The sequence below is a fragment of the Anomaloglossus baeobatrachus genome, chromosome 10 (assembly GCF_048569485.1).
Source record: "Anomaloglossus baeobatrachus isolate aAnoBae1 chromosome 10, aAnoBae1.hap1, whole genome shotgun sequence".
NCBI lineage: Eukaryota > Metazoa > Chordata > Amphibia > Anura > Aromobatidae > Anomaloglossus > Anomaloglossus baeobatrachus.
Genome location: NC_134362.1, coordinates 111,875,616 through 111,895,212, shown reverse-complemented (window position 1 = coordinate 111,895,212; position 19,597 = coordinate 111,875,616).

The following is a 19,597-nucleotide window of genomic DNA, read 5'->3' as shown; positions in this document are numbered from 1 at the left end:
TCAAGTCCGTTAAACTCACGGTACTCCCGCTCAGTTCAGATACCCTTGATCTGAGTGGAGCTCTCTCAGCATCCACTCACTCACGTGTGAAGCCACCCTCTGCTCCTTCAGACGGGTTCCTTCCAGAGGTTTCAGACCTCTCTGAGGTAAACAGACTCTCTTCCCTCAGAAGCTGTTCCTCATGCAGTGCTCATACACTGCTCCACACACTCTCACTCCATTAAGGCCCCGTCACACTAAGCAACATCGCTAGCAACATCGCTGCTAATGAACAACTTTTGTGACGTTGCTAGCGATGTTGCTGTGTGTGACATCCAGCAACAACCTGGCCCCTGCTGTGAGGTCGTTGGTTGTTGCTGAATGTCCTGGGCCATTTTTTAGTTGCTGCTGTCCCGCTGTGAAGCACAGATCGCTGTGTGAGACAGCGAGACAGCAACAACTAAATGTGCAGGCAGCAGGAGCCGGCTTCTGCGGAGGCTGGTAACCACAGTAAACATTGGGTAACCAAGAAGCCCTGTCCTTGATTACCCGATATTTACCTTTGTTACCAGCCTCCGCCGCTCTCACTGTCAGTGCCGGCTCCTGCTCTGTGCACATGTAGCTGCAGCACACATCGGGTTAATTAACCCGATGTGTGCTGTAGCTAGGAGAGCAGGGAGCCAGCGCTAAGCATTGTGCGCTGCTCCCTGCTCTGTGCACATTTAGCTGCAGTACACATCGGGTAATTAACCCGATGTGTGCTGTAACTAGGAGAGCAGGGAGCCAGCGCTCAGTGTGCGCTGCTCCCTGCTCTCTGCACGTGTAGCTCCGTGCGCTGGTAACCAAGGTAAATATCGGGTTGGTTACCCGATATTTACCTTAGTTACCAAGCGCAGCATCTTCCACGCGGCGCTGGGGGCTGGTCACTGGCTGCTGGTGAGCTCACCAGCAACTCGTGTAGCGACGCTCCAGCGATCCCTGTCAGGTCAGGTTGCTGGTGGGATCGCTGGAGCGTCGCAGTGTGACATCTCACCAGCAACCTCCTAGCAACTTACCAGCGATCCCTATCGTTGTTGGGATCGCTGGTAAATTGCTTAGTATGACTGGACCTTTACTCTATGTGCCAAACAAGCTAATTAAGCCCTGTGTCAGACACACCCATACGCAGGGGTATGTGAATGGCCAGTCCCACCCATCTGTTAGCTATCCGTAATCCTGGCCCATTTAAAGGGAACCTGTCAGCAGAAATTTTGCACAAAACCTTGACATTCCAGGAGGGATTTTCCGGTCGTTGATTCCTATATTATTCCCAATTACCCTTACCCGGTATCAATAATACATGGACACTACTTGCGACTTGGTAAAAATGGCCACAGCAGCCCTTTATTGCCTATTGTTTACACACTAACACAAGGGGGGGCCGTCCAACGGGCGTCCCCAACATTTAACAATAGGTAATAAATATGGTAATACCATAATAATAATACTGTACGTAATACAATACATAACCCTGGGTAGGCCCGGTCCAGAAACCACCTTCCACCACCAAAACATGATCCCTGGCCGCAACACACACCGGGCCGGAGATGAGGTATGAATCACCTACGGATCAATACCCCCACCTTGCAGGACCCATGCCTGCAAGATCCTTGTAACCGGAGCCACTATATCCTACAAGTGACTCTCCAATCAAATAATATTATCCGTTAAACCGCCTCTGGATCAGACCTATCGCTGCCACAGAACAGGCCACGTCACACCTTGCGTAGCCTGGACCCCCCCACACACCCAACGCTTGCTCCTCCAACTTGCAAGCCAAACCAACCATTAAACCCTTCCATCCATCACTTAAACTCTGAGCATCCCATATATGCACCAGCCAACGTACCCAGTCCACCTTACTGCACCGCACTCCCCTCATCCTTGGTGGCAGCATACACCACCCAAAAAATCCCTTCAAAGCAACCGTGTCACAATCTGTTTATTTATTTTAAAACAGCCCTTAAATACGGGTCACGCTGAACGACACACCATGACCACCCCATAACATGGCCACCGCCTTGTACCAAAACACCCTTGATACCACGATTCGGCTCCCAAGACAAACATTCCGGAAACCAACTCCTCGCTTTCCAAACCATCATACATAGCCGGTGCCACCCCATAATACTAAACAACTTTAGGCAACCCCGTCTCCAGCTCAACAGGGACCCCAGCCACGACACTGGCTCACTCCGCTCACTGGCTACCTTTGACAGCCATTGGGTTCCACTGACGGCCAGTCAGGCACACTGGCACACCATGCCACAAGCTCCCAAACTATTCGTGAATCCACACCATGCCCCACCGACTTCAGTATAACTAATTAAATGCAGTACCAACCGTACCATCGTCCTCCCCAGTACCGACCAAAGAACCACTGTACAGTCACCCTGCTCCTCCTCCTGTCTCCAGCTGAACTTGACCACAACTGGGGTTGAGATGCAACAAACAGGATGACACTCACCCTGCCTACTCTACTGGGCCACTTCGCACCCCAAACCTAGTTCTCCCAGGAAACCACTAAAGTGACCCCCATTGTAAAACGACTGCAATCCATAGCCTTGAAATTTTCCCTAAAGCTGACCTTGCAGCTTCCCCAGAGCCAAATATCACTACCGGTCTACCTTGACCGATTTATTCCACCATCACACCCTCTGACAACAACAGAGGCTCAAGCTGTCTTTCCCAGAAAATCCCCAAATCTTCTCACATACTCAACTACCACACTAACGGACCTTCTTCATCCGAAATCAGGCCCACTTAATTTCCACGAGGCCCACGTGGCCTAACGGAACCATGCCCCACACCAAAATTAACACGCCCTCAAAAAACAAACAACCGCAACTATCGCCCTGTACCCCTTACTGAAGCGAAGATATTGAAGCATTACTTTCAATCCCCAAGGTCCCCAACAACACCTCCAAACCATAATTCACGGTCCGCTTCCCTCCACAAACTGGACCAACGACAAGCTCCCTGTACGACAATGCACACCGGAAAATTGCAGCCACACCACTGGCCCGAATGACTCCATATGCAACTATGGGCATCAGGAGACACAAACTTTACCAAACACCATGTCCGGGCCTTTCGTTCTCAAGGAAACCCTGAGACACACAACCCCCTTTTGAGCCCTCATATTACACCCCAAGATAAATTAAAGCCTTGGCCACACCGTAGTACCCGCTCAAAGCCGACCACCGAAGGATGTACCACTATTTTCCCATAACGCACAACTGCACCCTCAAAACCAAATTCCTTCGTGCCATGAGACCGGAGCACCACGACTCCCCTTACCAAGATGCCCATACCTACCACTGGGCCAATCAGTCCTCTTTTTTATTTTAAATTGTATATGAATATATAATCGACTCCACCAGCCCAAAGATGCCAGGAGCCCGCCCATGCAAAACACACAATAATACCAGATGGCCCTAAGCCATACGACTTAAGGCCGCTTTACACGCTGCGATATCGGTACCGATCGACCCCATCTGTTGTGCGACACGGGCAAATCGCTGCCCGTGGCGCACAATATCGCCCAGACCCGTCACACGTACTTACCTGCCCGGCGACGTCGCTGTGACCGGCGAACCGCCTCCTTTCTAAGGGGGCGGTTCGTTCAGCGTCACAGCGACGTCACAGCAGCGTCAATGAACCGCCACTCAATAGAAGCGGAGGGGCGTAGATGAGCGGGACGTAACATCCCGCCCACCTCCTTCCTTCCGCATAGCGGCCGGGAGGCAGGTAAGGTGAGGTTCCTCGTTCCTGCGGCGTCACACGGAGCGATGTGTGCTGCCGCAGGAACGAGGAACAACTTCGTTACTGCTGCAGTAACGATAATTGAGAATGGACCCCCATGTCACCGATGAGCGATTTTGCACGTTTTTGCGACGATGCAAAATCGCTCATCGGTATCACACGCAACAACATCGCTAATGCGGCCGGATGTGCGTCACAAATTCCGTGACCCCAACGACTCTGCATTAGCGATGTCGTAGCGTGTAAAGCCCCCTTTACACTCTACGCACCACAAGTACCCAATCCTATAGTCCAAACCATAACTCGCATAGTCCCCACCCGTAATCACGGCTGTCCGAAGAACTCCATTATTCCATCCGTAGCCCACCATTGCTGATAAACCGAGTTTACCTGCAGCAGCCCAAAGCTGCCCAATACCTACATTGACACCAATTCAGGCCCGCTGGACTCAACATTTCTCCCAGCACCAAAATCCACAATGGGATAACATGCTGACTACCCACAAATTAACCCCATGTTACCATAGATGCAGTTGCAAACCTACAAAAACATTACAGCAACCAACACCTCACCTTCTCCCACATCTCCGCTCTCCTTTATTCAATTATCCACAGCAACCCTTGCGCTAACCGGAGTCCCGCACCTACACATCACTCACGAAATCCCCTGAAAACTCTCCGCACACTCCGTACCGCAGGACTCCTTGCCCCTTTACCTTACCCACCATAAGTCATCCAATAGGAACCACTATGCATTAGAAGATTCCTAATAAAACACACCAGCAAACCTTCAATAACTGCGCCGTCTCACCCGCTCACGTGTGCCGCAATCATCAGCACCCGTAACCAAGTCTCACAAGACCTAAACTGCGGTGAACGCCGAACCTCGCCATCGCCCATCCTGAAACTGTGACTACCTGACCTGACGCCACCTGCACCCTCACGGCCGTGCCGCCATGACACCACCCCAACCGGAACTCTGCCCCCGGCCTCCAGAACATGAACCCACACCCCCCGGGGACCACGGCACCAACCGATGAACTAACCACACGCTCCAAACCCCCCAGCTGCTACCCATATCTCCAGTCACTAATCCACTATAGCGACTGTCCCCCACCACTACAAAAGGCTGAAACTTAAATTGATTACCGCGCCAGGCTGCCTCCAGAGGACGCCCTCAGATCAGCCGTCACCGTCCTTTTCGCCGGTTGTCCATCGCTGATGCCGGGACAGTCCCTCAAGCTGCAGCCACCGAATGCCCGCTGGGTTCGCCCCCTGACGGCAGGAGCACCGTGTCCACATGCCCTGTTTGAGCCGATTGTCGCCGTCCAGAATGCTGGGCACTCCCCCTCTTGGGGGAAGCCGCTGCTGATGTGAGCTGCACCTTTGTCCCAATGCCTGCTCCAGGATAGACAGCAGGCCTCCTGTCTCTACTCCTCACCGCCGCATGCTGCTCCCAGTCCTCTCCCGACCCGATGAACCAGCCACACAGGTGAGATGACCCTGCAGGCAGCCGTCCTCCAGCCCCCCCGTGGAGGAAGGGGGCTTATGTAGTCAATCCACCGCCGCTGGGCGCGCTCCCGGCCGGGAGCGGCCGCATCGCTCCAAAATCCAGCCCGAGGCCTCACACCGGAAGTAGGCCCCCCGGGCTGGACACGCCCCCTTTTCGGCTGTCGCGGCCCTGCAGGAGATTCCTCCCGATGGCCAGAACGAGTGCAACAAGCTACCGCCCTCCGTCCAGCCACGAAGGGTCCCCACGGGAGTGGGGGCTCTCACGTTTTCCTCCTCACCCCCCACCTCCCCCAAAAGACCCCGGCGAGTCCTGAAGCTAAAACCGCTGCCAGTGTGACGCCCTGGACTAGCCAGGTAGTCACAGACATAACACCACACACACCCCCCTTCCCTGAACAGTCACACCAGTCAGACAAAAACCCTTGTTGCCTCCCTCCAGGGTCTGATGTCCACACCAGGTGGGGCGGAGCCAGGCGGTTGGCCCCACCCACCGAGGAGTTCACAGGTCTGGAGGCGGGAAAAGAGACAGATTTGTGTAGACAGTGAAAGTGAGAGGTCAGAAATTGTCGGTGTCTGGGTAGGGGCCAAGACACAAACAGCAAGGTTGGCAGACGGTGGTGGCCGTCTGCAGGAGTTAGTGGATCTCTGCAGAACCGTAGGATCGGGGTCGGGCGGCGGCCCGCCGGTACCGAACCGGGGAGTGGAGTGAAGCTAAGCACACAGGCAGGGACATCGGACCCCGACCAGGCTTGGAACCGCCGACAACGGTCAAATCCGAGTGTGACCGGAACCCCAGGGGTTTCCCAACAACCAAGACCCGACAGAAGGCAACAGTCCACCCCGTAAGGATATACAGCCACCGCAATAGGCTAGAGATCCAAGGACCAGCGCCTGCAGGCAAAATGGGCTCCTTCGGTACCTATATGCCGGGGAGCGGACTATCGGTGGGCAACCACAGTAGTCAGAACATCCTAAACAGGTGCAGGGAAAGACAGCCACCATCAGCCGTCCGGGGAGAGCACTAAGGCTATGTGCGCACGTCGCGTAAAAACATGCAGTTACTCTGCGCTTTGTAGCGCAGCGTAACTGCATGCGTCCTGCGTCCCCTGCACAGTCTATGGAGACTGTGCAGGGGCCGTGCGCACGTGGCGTTTAAGAGCGCAGCGCTTCGGCTACTGCCGAAGCGCTGCGCAAAAAGAAGTGACATGTCACTTCTTTCCTGCGCTTTGCCGGCAGCTCCTGCTCTGTCTATGGCAGGAGCTGCAGGCAGAGCGCATGGAATCGGCGCTCACTACGGACATTTCTGCAGCGATCTAAAGCGCACATGTGCTCTTCAGATCGCTGCAGAAATTTCTGCAGGGCTTGTACGCAACGTGCACACATAGCCTTACACTGCAGCCGGCTGCGGGACCCGTCCATCCAGCCGTTTGGTTTACCAGAGACCCTGTCATTGACTGCCTGAGTGAGTTCACCAGTGCCATCCGGCACCGTGCCGAGCTGCCCCTGCAACCCTGCACCCCAGCCATCCAGCCTCCCCGTTACACCACCGGGCCCCGGGATCACCAACCCCTACCCACGGAGGGGACAACATCCTAGCTGCTCCCTGCCATCGCTCCCGGGATCCCCGTCACCAGCAGCGGTGGTGCCCAAAATCACCACGACTCGTGGGTGGCGTCACGAACTATCTCCCAAAACAAACCACCCCCCTTTTCACTCGTGGACGAGGAGCGCTGCTCAAGTCCCCGGGTCCGGCCCACCACTCGAGCCACCGAGCAGCAGCAGAAGCCCCGGACCCGAGCGTGGCGAGCGCGTCCCCTCCGCTCGCGACACCAGCACTGCAGCAAAGAGGGGGGGGAGGGGATGGTGCCGAGGAGACACCCAGGCAGCCTGGATGTGGGACTGCGCTGCCCGAGCATCCTGCACCGCAATGCTGACCAGATCCGAGGAGTCATCAGGACATCATGATGGAGGTTCCCCAGGCTGTCATCCAGGAAGGGCAAGAGGAGGTGAGGGGGGCGGCATAAAGGACCAGGAGGGAGAATAACAGACGCCAGAAAGCCCGCCCCCGTGACTATAAAAAAAGATTGCCATACAAAAAGTTAAGACTTTATAAAGTCTTTATTTTGGTCTCACAGGGGGCACAATAACAACAGGGCCCTTGCTAGAATGCAGCACAGGAGCTGCAGAGGGGGAATCTTTTAGGTTTTGTGCAAAATTTCTACTGACAGGTTCCCTTTAAAACTATAGAAAATGTCTGTGGCACTAGAAGTACCAGCATGGAGTTCCAGAATCACACCACTTCTGTGGTACATACCGACCATTCACAATCAGGCCGGTCACCTTGTCACTATATACAGTTAGGTCCAGAAATATTTGGACAGTGACACAATTTTGGCGAGTTGGGCTCTGCATGCCACCACATTGGATTTGAAATGAAACCTCTACAACAGAATTCAAGTGCAGATTGTAACGTTTAATTTGAAGGATTGAACAAAAATATCTGATAGAAATTGTAGGAATTGTACACATTTCTTTACAAACACTCCACATTTTAGGAGGTCAAAAGTAATTGGACAAATAAACCAAACCCAAACAAAATATTTTTATTTTCAATATTTTGTTGCAAATCCTTTGGAGGCAATCACTGCCTTAAGTCTGGAACCCATGGACATCACCAAACGCTGGGTTTCCTCCTTCTTAATGCTTTGCCAGGCCTTTACAGCCGCAGCTTTCAGGTCTTGCTTGTTTGTGGGTCTTTCCGTCTTAAGTCTGGATTTGAGCAAGTGAAATGCATGCTCAATTGGGTTAAGATCTGGTGATTGACTTGTCCATTGCAGAATGTTCCACTTTTTTGCACTCATGAACTCCTGGGTAGCTTTGGCTGTATGCTTGGGGTCATTGTCCATCTGTACTATGAAGCACCGTCAGATCAACTTTGCGGCATTTGGCTGAATCTGGGCTGAAAGTATATCCCGGTACACTTCAGAATTCATCCGGCTACTCTTGTATGCTGTTATGTCATCAATAAACACAAGTCACCCAGTGCCATTGAAAGCCATGCATGCCCATGCCATCACGTTGCCTCCACCATGTTTTACAGAGGATGTGGTGTGCCTTGGATCATGTGCCATTCCCTTTCTTCTCCAAACTTTTTTCTTCCCATCATTCTGGTACAGGTTGATCTTTGTCTCATCTGTCCATAGAATACTTTTCCAGAACTGAGCTGGCTTCATGAGGTGTTTTTCAGCAAATTTAACTCTGGCCTGTCTATTTTTGGAATTGATGAATGGTTTGCATCTAGATGTGAACCCTTTGTATTTACTTTCATGGAGTCTTCTCTTTACTGTTGACTTAGAGACAGATACACCTACTTCACTGAGAGTGTTCTGGACTTCAGTTGATGTTGTGAACGGGTTCTTCTTCACCAAAGAAAGTATGCGGCGATCATCCACCACTGTTGTCATCCGTGGACGCCCAGGCCTTTTTGAGTTCCCAAGCTCACCAGTCAATTCCTTTTTTCTCAGAATGTACCCGACTGTTGATTTTGCTACTCCAAGCATGTCTGCTATCTCTCTGATGGATTTTTTCAGCCTCAGGATGTTCTGCTTCACCTCAATTGAGAGTTCCTTAGACCGCATGTTGTCTAGTCACAGCAACAGCTTCCAAATGCAAAACCACACACCTGTAATCAACCCCAGACCTTTTAACTACTTCATTGATTACAGGTTAACGAGGGAGACGCCTTCAGAGTTAATTGCAGCCCTTAGAGTCCCTTGTCCAATTACTTTTGGTCCCTTGAAAAAGAGGAGGCTATGCATTACAGAGCTATGATTCCTAAACCCTTTCTCTGATTTGGATGTGAAAACTCTCATATTGCAGCTGGGAGTGTGCACTTTCAGCCCATATTATATATATAATTGTATTTCTGAACATGTTTTTGTAAACAGCTAAAATAACAAAACTTGTGTCCCTGTCCAAATATTTCTGGACCTAACTGTATATATATATATATATGTATATATATATATATATTGTGAGGTAGCGTCGTCGGCTGCGCTGCAGAAGACACGGGATCCAGGCACCAAGGTTCACAGCACACGGTTTATTCCAAAGAAAAAGTCCACAATATTACATATGTGCCTTTCCGGCAGAGAACTCAGGGAGATGTGATCACCCCCTCACACCCGGCACACCTGCCCTTGTTCCTGAATCTATTTATCCCTCCCTTCAGCCTGTAGGGAAAACAGCATTAACCCTATAGTGGATTATCATGGAGTGAGCACAACCGGGGCGAGACATACCGGCCGTCATAGATAACCCCGGTCACAGTCTCACATACCCCCCCCCTCAGTTCAAGCGTGCGGGGTTGAACTCCTGCCATCAAACATGGGCCGCGGGACAAGGCATCGGCGTTGCCCTGCAACCTACCGGCCCGGTGTTCAACCGTAAACCGGAAGTTCTGCAGAGAAAGGAACCACCGGGTAACCCGGGCAGTCCGTTCCTTGGCGGACCTCATCCAGACCAGTGGAGAGTGATCCGTCACCAAGCGAAACTGCCGTCCCAGCAGGTAATAGCGTAGGGACTCCAAGGCCCACTTGATCGCCAGACACTCCTTCTCCACTACGCTATAATTCCGCTCGGGAGGGGTGAGCTTCCTACTTAAGAAGGTGACGGGGTGTTCCACCCCCTGAACCACCTGAGACAGCACTGCCCCCAGGCCGACCTCCGAGGCGTCAGTCTGTACTATGAACTCTTTCCGGAAATCAGGGTTTACAAGAACGGGCTGTCCGCACAGGACCTCCTTCAGGGCCCGGAAGGAGTCCTCGGCCTGCGGAGTCCAGCGCACCATGACGGACTTCTTGCCTTTGAGAAGGTCCGTCAAGGGGGCTGATAGTCCCGCAAAATCTTTTACAAACCTCCTGTAGTACCCCACGATACCCAGGAAGGCCCTAACCTGCTTCGTGGTCAGGGGTCTAGGCCACTTCTGGATCGCCTCCACTTTGTTAATTTGGGGCTTAATCACTCCTTGGCCTATTACGTAGCCCAAGTAGCGGGCTTCCGTGAGTCCCAACGCACATTTCTTGGGATTGGCTGTCAATCCGGCTGTTCGAAGCGCGTCCACCACCGCTTGTACCTGTTCCAAGTGGGTCTGCCAATCGGAGCTGTAAATAATGATGTCATCAAGGTACGCTGAAGCATACGTCTGGTGGGGTTCCAGCACTAAGTCCATCAACCTCTGGAACGTGGCCGGAGCGCCATGTAACCCAAAAGGCAAGACAACATAGTGGAAGAGACCCTCCGGCGTAACAAAAGCGGTTTTCTCCTTGGCGGACTCCGTTAGTGGCACCTGCCAGTACCCCTTGGTCAGGTCGAGCGTGGTAAAGTATCGCGCCTGTCCCAGCCTATCAATCAGCTCATCCACCCGGGGCATGGGGTAGAGATCAAACTTGGATATTTCGTTCAATCTCCTAAAGTCATTGCAGAACCTTAAGGAGCCATCGGGTTTTGGTATTAGGACAATCGGACTAGCCCATTCACTCCGGGATTTTTCGATGACCCCCAGGCGTAACATTGACTTTACTTCCTCTGATATGGCTTGTCGTCGAGCCTCCGGTACCCGGTATGACTTCAGGCGTACCTTCAGGTGGGGCTCGGTGACAATATCATGTCGTATCAGACTGGTCCTACCGGGCAGCTCGGAGAAGACATCGGGGTTCTGCTGAACCAACCGTCTGGCCTCTCGCCTCTGTGTCTTGGTGAGGGCTTCTCCAATCCTTACTTCCGGTTCGTCCCCTCCGGAGGTCGCTGGAGCCGGATGTGAACGACCCGAAGAGGAGGGAGGTGGGGAAAAAACAGCCATCAGGTTTTCCCGTTCCTGCCAAGGTTTTAATAGGTTGACATGGTATATTTGTTCAGGTTTCCGCCTACCGGGCTGCAATACTTTGTAGTTAACCACCCCGACTCTTTCCTTTATCTCGTAGGGGCCTTGCCACTGAGCCAGGAATTTACTCTCCGCCGTGGGAATCAATACCAACACCCGATCCCCGGGATTAAAGGTCCGCACGGTGGCTTGTCTATTGTAGCGGCCGCTTTGCGCGGCCTGAGCCTCCTGTAAATGCTCCTTCACAATTGGCATGACCGCGCTTATGCGGTTCTGCATACCCAAAATGTGTTCAATCACACTTTTATGGGGGGTGGGCTCCTGCTCCCAGGTTTCTTTTGCCAGGTCCAACAATCCCCGGGGATGTCGCCCGTATAACAATTCAAAAGGCGAAAACCCCGTGGATGCCTGTGGCACCTCTCGTATGGCAAACATCAAATAGGGAAGCATCATATCCCAGTCTTTCCCGTCTTTGGAAATCACCCTTTTGAGCATGGTTTTCAGGGTTTTATTGAATCGTTCCACTAAACCATCCGTCTGAGGATGATACACAGACGTACGCAACTGCTTGATCTGGAGTAGCCGGCATAGCTCTTTGGTCACTTTAGACATGAATGGGGTCCCCTGATCCGTAAGGATCTCCTTGGGCAACCCCACCCGGCAGAACACAGCAAACAACTCCCGAGCTATAAGCTTGGCTGCAGTATGTCTGAGAGGTATCGCCTCTGGATACCGGGTGGCATAGTCAACGATCACTAGGATATGCTGGTGCCCTCGAGCAGACTTTACGAGGGGCCCCACCAGATCCATCCCTATCCGTTCAAAAGGGACTTCTATAATGGGTAACGGTACCAACGGACTGCGAAAGTGGGTCAGGGGTGCGGTAAGCTGACACTCCGGGCAGGTTTCGCAGAACCGTTTTACCTCCCCAAAGACCCCGGGCCAATAGAACCTTTGCAATATTCGCTCCTGCGTTTTCTTGACCCCTAGGTGACCACTCATCAGGTGTTTATGAGCCAAGTCGAGGACCCGCCGGCGATACGGCTGGGGCACCACCAACTGCTCTACCCCTACGCCCCGTATTTCATCTACCCGGTAGAGTAAATCCTGCTTAAGAGCGAAATGGGGGTATCTTACCTGGGCACCAGGCAGCTGTGCCACCCCGTCAACTACTGTCACCCGACTCCGGGCATGTATTAATGTAGGGTCCTGGAGTTGGGCTGTCCCAAACGTATCCGGGGACGCCTCCAACTCCGGGATGGGCTCGACCGTCTCAGCCTCTCCTGCCAATACCTCTAGGGGCGACCTATCAGGTTCACATCCTGTCCCTATCATGGGGACCCCTACGGCAGGCGTCCCGGATTCAGGATTGTAGGGCTCAGGTCCCGGACTGACCAATATCTGAGGGGACTTAGGAGGTCCCTTCCATAAAGTCCAAAAATAGGGCAGATCCCTTCCTAGGATCACATCATAGGGAAGAGTATTAATAAGTCCCACCTCATGTTGCACCTGACCGCAAGGTGCTGTGATGGTGACTATCCCCGTGGGATAGTCTCGGCGGTCCCCATGTATGCAAACCACCCCCACGGTACGTCCGGTGGCCTTTACTTTAGCCCTTAGGGTTGATCGCACAAGGGTCACTAAGCTTCCGGAATCCAACAAGCCTGTAACCGGACATCCATTGACCTGAATTTGGCACAAGTGGGGCTCAGTCTCTGGGTAGACCAGGTCAGCGGTACACACCACCTGAGCATACATTGAACCCCGCCGGGTAACCCCACAATCCATGGGCTCCGTGGTGAGTGGACACTGGGCTTCCATATGTCCCACCCGCTGGCACCGCCAACATCTAATAGGGAAGTACATCCCCTTGACGAGTTGTCGTTTAGGGTACATAGTTTTCCGGACCTCAGGGACGGAGGGTGCAGCTTCAGACGGGACGGTAACGGACTCCCGCACCGGTGTCAGCGGTGGGTCCTTGGCCCTAGGCTTGGAGGGGCCGAACCGCCGGGCGGTACGCAAAGTCTCAGTGTCCCGTATCAAGTCCTGCGTAGCCACATGCCGCTCTACCAGGGACACTAATTGGTCCAGGGTACTCGGGTCACCCTGTCCGACCCACCGTTGAACGGTGACGGGTAAAGTGCGCACAAAACGATCCACTACTACCCTTTCCACCATTTGCGCCGGGCTCAGAGTGTCAGGCTGCAACCACTTTTTTACAAGATGTAACAAGTCATAGGCCTGGGAGCGTACGGGTTTGGCTTCCTCAAAGAACCACTGATTTACTCGCTGAGCCCGTACATAGGTATTCACCCCCAACCGAGCCAGTATTTCGGCTTTCAGGGTCACATAGTCAATGGCGTCCTCGGTACAGAGGTCCAGGTATGCTTTTTGGGGTTCCCCCGTCAGATAAGGTGACAATACCTCAGCCCACTGCGGGGTCGGCAGCTTTTCCCGCTCGGCCACCCGTTCAAACACCGCCAGGAACGCTTCCACATCATCACCCGGGGTCATCTTTTGCAACGCTTGTCTCACCGCTTTCCGGACGCTGCCGTCATCACCCGATCCCGGGGTTGTTGCTGCCGGTCCGGCACGGATCGACTTGGCCAGGAGAACCATCTGTTCTTGGTGTCTTTTTTCCTGCAATTGCAAGGCTTGCTGCTGACGTGCATTGGCCTGCTCCATCTGTTCTTGGTGCACTTGCAAGGATTGCTGCTGACGTGCATTGGCCTGATCCATCTGTTCTTGGAATTTTTTTTCCTGCATTTGCAAGGATTGGAGCAGGTGTGCATTGGTCTGTTGCTGCTGTGCATTAGCCTGAGCCAAATGCTTTAGTATGTCCTCCATGGCGTCGCCGGGTTTGGGCTGTAGTATAGCCGCTCGAATCCAGGACATGTGCTACTGGGTCACCAGGAATGGATGCTACACCTCACCGGCTGTCATGCCCGCATTCTCCACCATATGTGAGGTAGCGTCGTCGGCTGCGCTGCAGAAGACACGGGATCCAGGCACCAAGGTTCACAGCACACGGTTTATTCCAAAGAAAAAGTCCACAATATTACATATGTGCCTTTCCGGCAGAGAACTCAGGGAGATGTGATCACCCCCTCACACCCGGCACACCTGCCCTTGTTCCTGAATCTATTTATCCCTCCCTTCAGCCTGTAGGGAAAACAGCATTAACCCTATAGTGGATTATCATGGAGTGAGCACAACCGGGGCGAGACATACCGGCCGTCATAGATAACCCCGGTCACAGTCTCACAATATATATATATATATATATATATATAAAATCTCCTGTACTTTGCACTTAAATAGCTCAGTTTTGTGTGCATTTGCATCTTATGGTCGTATTTTCTGGAAATCTTGGCACCTGCACTTTGAATGTCCATGTTATTTATAATCATACTGAATTATATCTATTAGTTAAAAATCAGTGTATTTTCTAGGTTTACACTCCTGAATAACCTATTGCTTTGAGGGGAACTGTGTTGAGTGTGCGTAGACTTAGGCGGGCTTTGCACGCTGCGACATCGGTAACAATGTGTTACCGATGCTGCAGCGATAGTCCCGGCCCCGTCGCACGTTCGATATATAGTGAAAGCTGCCGTAGCGATTATTATCGCTACGGCAGTTTAACACGCACATACCTGCCGTGCGACGTCCCTCTGGCCGGCGACCCGCCTCCTTCCTTAGGGGGCGGGTCGTGCGGCGTCACAGTGACGTCACACGGCAGGCGGCCAATTGAAGCGGAGGGGCGGAGATGAGCAGGATGTAAACATCCCGCCCACCTCCGTCCTTCTCATTGCAGCCGGCGGCAGGTAAGGTGAAGTTCCTCGCTCCTGCAGCTTCATACACAGCGATGTGAGCTGCCGCAGGAGCGAGGAACAACATCGCACCTGTCGCTGCACCGGCATTATGGAAATGTCGGAGGCTGCAGCGATGATACGATAACGACGCTTTTGCGCTCGTTCATCGTATCAAAAAGGATTTGCACGTTGCGATATCGACTGCGACGCCGGATGTGCGTCACTTTCGATTTGACCCCACCGACATCGCACGTGCAATGTCGCAACATGCAAAGCCGCCCTTAAGCGGGCTTTACACGCTACAATATATCTAACGAGATGTTGGCGGGGTCACGTCGTAAGTGACGCACATCTGGCATCGTTAGTGATATCGTAGCGTGTGACAGCTATGAACGAGCAGAAATACTCACCTTCTCGTTCATCGGTGACACGTCGCTCATTTTCTAAAAATCGAACGTCCGGTTGTTCAATGTTCCCGAGGCAGCACACATCGCCAGGAACGATGAACACAGCTTACCTGCGTCCCGCCGGCAATGCTGAAGGAAGAAGGTGGGCGGGATGTTTACGTCCCGCTCATCTCCGCCACTCCGCTTCTTTTGGCCGGCCGCTGTGTGACGTCGCTGTGACGCCGAACGTCCCTCCCCCATCAGGAAGTGGATGTTCGCCGCCCACAGCGAGGTCGTTTGGAAGGTAAGTATGTGTGACGGGGGGGTTACAGCACTGTGCGACACGGGCAACAAATTGCCCGTGCCGCACAAACTATGGGGGCGGGTGCGATCACAAATGCGATCGCACGACATATTGAAACGTGTAAAGCAGGCTTAAGGGCATGTGCGCACATTGCAAGGTTTTTTTTGCGTTTCTGCAGCGTTTTAAGCTGCAGCGATACATTGTCAAAATGCAATCTGCTTCCCCAGCAAAGTCTATGAGAATCATGCAAAATCTGTGCGCACGATGCTTTTTTAAACGCAGCGTTTTGATTGTCAAAAATTTGACCAAATCTCTGCGTTTAGAAAAGCAGCATGTCAATTCTTTTGAGCGTTTTGGCAGCGTTCTACACGCATTGAAATCAATGAGTAAAAACGCTACCAAAATGCTAAGCAGTGCGTTTGCACTGCATTTTTGTTGCGATCCGCATGTTTATTTAACATAATAAACGCAGGTCTTTCGGACTCTCTCTCTCTGTCCATGTCGGTCTCTCCCTCCCACCCCCTCTCTCATACTCACCGATCCACGATCACCGGTACAGCGATGCGTGTCGTTCACACTGTGGCGGCTTCTCCTCTTTTGAAAATGCCAGCCGCTCATTAATCCATCTCGTATTCCCTGCTTACCCTGCCCACCGGCGCCTATGATTGGTTGCAGTCAGACACACCCCCACGCTGAGTGACAGTTGTCTCACTGCAACCAATCACATCCGCCTGTGGGCGTTTCTATATCGAGCAGTAAAAAAATAAATAAATAATTTAAAAAAAAACGACGTGCGGTCCCCCCAATTTGGATACCAGTCAGGGTAAAGCCACACGGCTGAAGACTGGTATTCTCAGGATGGGGAGCTCCACGTCATGGGGAGCCTCCCAGCCTAACAATATCAGCCAGCAGCCGCCCGGAATTGCCGCATCCCTTAGATGCGACAATCCCGGGACTCTACCCGGCTCATCCCGAATTGCCCTGGTGCGGTGGCAAACGGGGTAATAATGAGTTAATGGCAGCAGCCCATAGCTGCCATGAAGTCCTCGGTTAATCATGGCAGGCATCTCCCCAAGATACATTCCATGATTCACCTGTAAGTTAAAGAAAATAAACACACACATCCAAAAAATCCTTTATTTGTAATGAAAGACAAAAAAACACCCTCTTTCACCACTTTATTAACCCCTTAAAAACGCCTCCAGGTCCGACGTAATCCATGCAAGGTCCCACGATGCTTTCAGCTCTTCTACATCAGAAGCTGACAGGAGCGGCAGTTGAACACCGCCGCTCCTGTCAGCTCCATGCAGCAACTGAAGTGAGTTGCGCGATCAGCTGTACTATCACTGAGGTTACTCGCGGCCACCGCTCTCAGGTGGAGGACTGCAGCTGTGGCCGCGAGTAACCTAAGTGAAAGCACAACTGATCGCACGGCTCACTGCAGTCACTCAGGGGATTTGCAATCACAGGTGAGTCCTTCACCTGTGATCGCAAATCAAGCCGCGGCGCACAAAGTCGCACAATCACAATGAAGTCGGGTGAAGTTCATCCAAGTTCATTCTGATTGCGCAGCTCTGTCTCGCAGCCAGCCATGCTTTTTTTGACAGTGCGGTCCCACTCGACTCTGCTGCAAGTCTCTGGGGATGCAGCAGAGCCGAGTGGAACCGCACTGTCAAAAATGTGCATTCTGGATGCTTTTCCCACTCTGTCTATGGCAGAGCAAGCATCCAGAACGCATGAATTCTGCAGGAATTCTGCAGTAACAATGCGTCTGAGAACGCAGCTTTTCTGCTGCGTTCTGAGATACACATGTGTGACGCCCTGGACTAGCCAGGTAGTCACAGGTATACCCCCTGCACAAACTCCAGCATCCAAAAAAGGTATCAGCAGCCAACCTAAAAACCCTGAGTCACCGCTCTCAGGTCTTGACGCTCACAGCCGGGGGCGGAGCCAGGCGGTTGGCCACGTACTCTGAGGAGTTCGGATAGCCTGAGGCGGGAAAACAGAGAGAGACCCGTTAGGGAAGTGAAAAGGAGAGGAGGTGAAGTGGAGTAGAGAGGAGTAACGTCTGTCAGGGATCTGGGTAGGAGCTCGGATACCCTATGGCCAGGAGGCAGACGGTGGTGGTCACCTGCAGGAACCGGGAAGACAGCCGGTGGAACTGTCAGGGACCGGGACAGGGTAGTGGCCCGCCGGTACCGAACCGGGGAACCGAACGGAAACTGAAGCACCAGGAGGGGTACTCAGACCCAGTACGAGGCCCAGAAGCCACTGGACCGAGTCGAATTCACTGATTGGGGTCTGGAGCTTAGGTTCTTTCCCACCCAAGTCCCGACTGAAGGCAACAGCCCAACGAGGGGGATAGAAAGCCATCGCCCAGGCATAGAGATCCCACGGGCCAGCATCTGCGAGCAAATGGGCTCCCCGACATCCACTAGCCGGGGAGCAGACTCCCGTCTCTGAAGCGAAGGAAGTCAGCATTCTACTACTGAGGTGCAGGAGAAAGGCGGGGACCACCAACCTGAGTAAGGGGCAAAGCGCAGCCGGCTGTGGGCACCGACTACCATCCTGTTGGTTTACCAGAGACTCCGGTGTATTTATAATAGTGAGTACAACAGTGCCCTCGGGCAGTGCACCGCACCGCACCATCCCGCCCGCACCTCACAACTACCGGGCCCCGGGACCATCACCTTCTGCCCACGGAGGGGTCAACACCAGGCTGCACAACACCGTCCCCGGGAGCCTAGTTAACGGCAGCGGTGGTGTCCACATTCACCACAACCCATGGGTGGCGTCACGAAGTTAACTCCCAAACAACCGCGTCCCCGGCCGTGAATCTCCCCACACCGAACACCACCCCTCACGTAGCGCCAGCATCCCTTCAGAGCGACGTGACCCACCGACGAGCACAGATCCGAGCGGCTCGGCAGCCGGCCGAGCCCCGGGGCGGTACACATGCAGTGACTTACACGCTGCGGAATAGAACGCAACGTGCGCACATAGCCTTATTGTGCTTTAAGTGTTGTATCTGCATCCTTTCTAATATTTCCACTTTCTTTTAGGTGGATTTGAGTGTTTATCCTGCTCCTATGTGTATTACTTGTTTAGGTAACATTTCTGGAGAGTTATTATAGCACCCTACTTTGGATATATATCAGTAGACTGGCTCTATGATATCTGACTAATTGGGCCTGGCACATAATATTTAAACATTATTTTAGGGCTCTTATTGTTCATTTTCTTGTGCAAATCCTTGATTGTTTCAATACTCCTGTGTTGCTATTTTTGTTGTTTTTACACTTTATTTGTTCTTTAGGGCTAATTAGGGCCTCTAAGGGCCAGTCGACAGTGAGCAGGGGCGCCATCTGCGCAGGTCTAGGGTGTCAATCTCCACGGCAAGGTCGGGACAACTTACGGTTGTCTATAGTATAGGGTTAATGTATAAGAAACACTCCCCATCCTTATATATTATCGTTGTAGTTGTAGGAGATCTACTATAAAGATTCGGTATAGAACTCACATGGGAGTGCTGTTTGTTGGTTTTTCATTTATTATGTTAGAAGGTATCGTAGTATATGTTTACTCTTTTAATATACTAAGAAATTTGAGATTTTATAAGAGTTTTTAGGTCACAGGCAGTGGTGTAAGTAGAGTATGATGGGCCCCGGTGCAAAATTTAGACCTGGGCCCTCCCATCCCCATATATTGGTCAGATGTATGTATGTGTATGCATACATTTAGCGTTCTAAACCCTATAAAGACATACAAGTTGTCCTCCCCCATTATGTAGTAATGTCCCTTATACTGTTCTAAAGTACCTCATCCTCGGCTCCTTCCTGGTAAATATGTCTCCCATCCTGGTATGTCCCTCATCCTAGTAAAAATGTCCCCCTCCTGTGTCCTGTGTGGCGTTCTCCACT